At 48.3% G+C, this 4402-nt stretch overlaps 1 long non-coding RNA gene across 1 annotated transcript; it reads right to left on the bottom strand.

The window, feature by feature from the left end:
* Positions 1 to 2737: 2737 nt before the first annotated feature.
* Positions 2738 to 4397, bottom strand: LOC115511928. Its single transcript, XR_003968237.1, has 2 exons — positions 4139 to 4397; positions 2738 to 3856 (listed from the first exon to the last, which is right to left on the bottom strand). It is a non-coding gene; the product is annotated as an uncharacterized LOC115511928 (long non-coding RNA).
* Between the last annotated feature and the right edge of the window lie 5 nt (positions 4398 to 4402).

Below are 4402 nucleotides of genomic sequence, written 5' to 3'. Positions count from 1 at the left end.
TCTATTTGTTCTTTCTGAGTCACCAGATCTGGGAAGGAGGGAGAGGTGACACCAGGATGAGGAAATCCATGGGAGTGAGGGTTCAAATGGGGAGCACGTAGGGTCGGAAGAGGTGGGGACAGCACACACACTGCCCTCAAAAGCAGGAGCTAGCATAGCAGGGTCCCATCTGCCTCCTCTTCTGGGCTGTGTGATGGTGGTGTGGAGGAAGGGCAGAAAGTCACACTGTGGAGCCTGATATAGGAGCCAGCTGGGAGGAAAGCTTGTCTGTCCTCTGCTGAGGCCCTATATACTCACCTTGGCAGTCAAGCTCATCAACACCTGACGTGAATGCACCCTCTGGGGCCTAAGATACTCACTGTTCAATGGGGAGGCCAAACACACAGAGAAGTTCAATGGTGTAGGAGTAGGCGGTGAGCTGACTTGTGAAGAGCAGGCGGGGAAAACCAATCAGTGGAGAAATGCTGGGTGAGATCTAGCGGAAGGCTGGTTAAGTGGAGGCTGAGGGAGGAGGTGGGTCACATGGTCTTGGTTGACTTAGCAAGGCCTCCGGTGGGGGGGGTGGGTAGACAGGGAACCAGAGTGTGGAGGTGGGTGGAGGGGGTGAAGGTTGGAAGATCAGAAGAACTTCAGGTGTGGGTGCTTGAAGGGAGGGGCTGGGCTCACCTGGCCAGAACAGAACCCAGATGTGGGTGCATAAAGAGGCGCGCAGTCAGAAGGACTAGGTGAGCTGGAGTGTGAACCTAAGAGCTGGAACCTGATTCCAGTCTGCTACCCCTGAGACGAGTTTCTATCCCCTTTGGCTGAAACAAAAGCAAAGGGGATAAGAATCCCTCCAATGCAGACAATTATTTTAAGCTGTAGAAGCTCTGATACGTCTACAACATGGTTTTATCCTTTCAACAACCTGCGAGGTAACAGCATAGATCATTTTAATCCTTTTAGGCAATGAGAAAATTGTAGAAGAGTTCAGCCGAAGCCTGAAGGTACGTGTAAGTGAATGAGTGGAGAATGGAGACAGACATCCAAGTTTCATCACTGTTAACCCAGGACTTTCCCCAACGTAGTTCCCTCTCAAGGGGTAGCAAGGAGGGCCGACTAGGAGGCGTAGAGAGAATAGTCTCCAACACCAGTACCCAGTTTTAGGTGTTCAACCAATGTTTGGAGGGCTTACCCTGTTCCAGCATTAGAGATTCAGTGGTGACAAGGCCAGCATCCTCAGGGCCACGGAACTCCCAGGGTGTTGAGCACCAAGGGATGCTGAGGCAGTGTTTGATCACAGTTCACTGGGAAATGCTTTTGGTGGGGCAGACTGCATGCTAACACCTAAAGGATTTTAAGTTCCTGAGATTTGGAGACCTGAAGTGGAGGTGGGTCCCTAAAACAAAACCTTAGAAGAATCTCTCAGTGCCTCTTCCTGCGACACACACACGCACATGCACATGCACGTGAACAGGCACATGCACATGAACAGATACAAAATCTTCATGATTACTTAGCAGTTTGCAAAACTTTTTTCAAAAAGTGTATCTTGGGGGCACCTGGGTGGCTTAGTCAGTTAAGCCTCTGGCTTTGGCTCAGGTCATGGTATCACGGTTCGTGGGTTTGAGCTCTGCATCATGCTCTGCTGTCAGTGCAGAGCCTGCTTCGGATCCTCTTTTCCCCTCTCTCTCTGCCCCTCCCCTGCTCACACTCTCTCAAAATTAAATAAAAACATTAAAAAAGTAAAAATTACATCTTATTATTAGTAATTGGAATACATTTATAAATTGAATTTTATAGTTAATTATAAAAATGAGTGAGAACAAAGAAGCTCTGATGAATAAAAATTTTTGAGATTTGTATATGACAGTTGCCCTTTTTTGTTGCATTTGGCTGCATAGTATCAGGAAAATCCTGATTCATACAGATAAGTAGTTACAAAATTGTGGTGGTTTAAAAATGCACACAAATCCATTCTCATTCCTCCCATCGAGTGGCAGTGTCCATGCCCCCTCTTCTTGAATCAGGGCTTAAGTGACTTGTACATTTAAAACTATTCACCCTCCAATAGCCTTCCACCCTCATTTAAACTGACAGGAGGAAAGGCTTTATTCAAAGGTCTTCTCCCCAATGAGCTAATCTGTCAGACTTTAACTACAGTTGACCCTTGAACAGCATGCAGGTTAGGGGTGCTGACTCCTCCGTGCAGTCGAAGATCCACATACAACTTCTTACTGCCCCCAAATCTAACTGCTAATAGCCTGTTGACCAGAAGGCTTACTAACATAAAACAGTTAATGAACACATGTTTTGTATTTTATATGCACTATATACTGTATCCTTAGAGTAAAGTAAGCTAGAGAAAAGAAAATATTAAGAAAATCACAAGGGAGAGGAGTACTTGGCTGTCTTGGTCAAAAGAGCATGCAACTCTTGATCTTGGGATTGTGAGTTTTAGCCCCACATTGGGTGCAAAGATTACAAACACACACACACACACACACACACACACACACACCAAAAAAATAAGGGCACCTGGGTGGTTCAGTCAGTTAAGTGTCCGACTTCGGCTTAGGTCATGATCTCACGGTTCCTGAGTGGGAGCCCCACATTGGGTTCTGTGCTGACAGCTCAGAGCCTGGAGCCTGCTTTGGATACTGTGTCTCCCTCTCTCTCTCTTCCTTTCCCCCACGTGTGCTCTCTCTCTCTCAAAAATAATAAACATTAAAACAAAAAACAAAAACACACATAAAAAACCTTTTAAATTTTTTTTTAAAAAGAAAAAATCTTAAGGATGAGAAATTACAGATAGAGTGTTGCACTGTATCTAAAAAAATGCATGTATAAGCAGACCTGTACGGTTCAAACCCATGTTATTCAAGGGTCAACTGTACATCAGTGGGCTCCAACACTTTTGGCATATAACACGTTTCCGCTAACATTTATTAGAAGTTCTAAGACAAAAAATTTAAAGTGAAGCCAAATGAAAGGTTATGAATTCCTGATGCACTTTCACTATATCCCAGAGTTTCTTGGGGAAAGCTGATTTAATCCATTCAGCTGCTTCCCTTACCTATGAGGAAGCTGGCCCAGAAAAACACAGTGCAGGACTGGACTCAGGTCTCCACCTCTCCAGGTGGCCTCTCTGTACACAACAGGCTTGTTTCTTCCCTTTGTTCTTACACATTCTGGCCTGAAAGCTTCCTCTTCTTTCCCATAGGGCTCCTCACAGGGGCCCATTTGCAGATGGACTATTTTAAAAGGTCTCTTTTTCCCAAGCAGTTGTCAGAGAACTGAGATCCAAATGCCAGCTCTGGATGGGCTGGGCAGAACCCTGCCCCCCCTCCCCCCCCCCCTCGTGACTTAGCCTGGACTCCAGGCTCCACTCCAGGGTACACAGCCATCTCTGGACAGGTCGTTGTCTCCTGGGCCTCAGCCTGACTGGTAAATGGAGCCCAAAAGGCAGGGCTAGTGCGGTGAAGCCCCAAGACCCCCTCCCCCCAGCTCTAGGTCCTACAGCTTTGTGATAGAGGCTACCCCTCACCCTCTCATCAGATGTCAGTGGTCAGCAGAAATACATTTTGAACAGATATCAGCCCTCTTCTCAGAAAGATCTTTCCATTCCTGAGGGTTGGAGGTGGAGGTGGTAGGGAAAATGGGCTTTAAACTGTCAAGAGTTGCTGCTCCAGACGTTCCAGGAAACCCTGCTCTTGTTGAGGGTTCTGCCTGTGTAATTCTTGGGCTCACCTTGCCCTGGTAGGGGGCGCCTCAACATGGGAGACCCATCTTCTGTTTCTTTCCTTGGTGCTGCTAGAAGGGCAACCGGGCCAGTTGTCGCTTCCTCTGCAGAACCTCTGCACCAGTGGTGTATCCACTTAAAGGAACAAGCAACAAGGGAAATTAATTTTAATAATCTAGTCCGTTTAACCCAATATATCTAATATATTACGATTTCAACAGGTAATCAACATCAAACATCATCAGAGAGCTATTTTACATTTTCTTTGTGTACTAAGTCTTCAGAATCCGAGGTGTACTTGACCTTCGGCACATCTCAATCAGGCCTAGCGCGTTTGTTTCAGGGCTCCACAGCCTCATGCGGCCAGTGGCTACTGTGTTGGGCAGAGGGCGGGGGTAGGGGCATCTAGAGACTTACAGGATCCACAGACGTTCTCAAGCCTGTCTTCCTCGGGAGGAAGAAACCTCCCGGTCCCACTCGCCCTTCTCGCTGCCATCTGGCTCCCCAGGGAGCCCTGGCAGCACTTGAAGGCGCCCCTCCGCTGCGACGCCGGGCTTCAGCGTCCCCCCTGGCTCTCCACGGGCGAAATACGTCGGCGCCCGGCCTCCTTCCCGACCACGCCGGGCCGGGCCGGGCCAGGCCGGGCCGGGGCTGGGGCGGTGGGCAGCGGTTGCCCGGGCG

This window comes from Lynx canadensis, chromosome B1 (genome assembly GCF_007474595.2).
Source record: "Lynx canadensis isolate LIC74 chromosome B1, mLynCan4.pri.v2, whole genome shotgun sequence".
NCBI lineage: Eukaryota > Metazoa > Chordata > Mammalia > Carnivora > Felidae > Lynx > Lynx canadensis.
The sequence above is the reverse complement of the archived record's forward strand: the minus strand, read 5'-3'. Positions and strand labels throughout refer to the sequence as shown.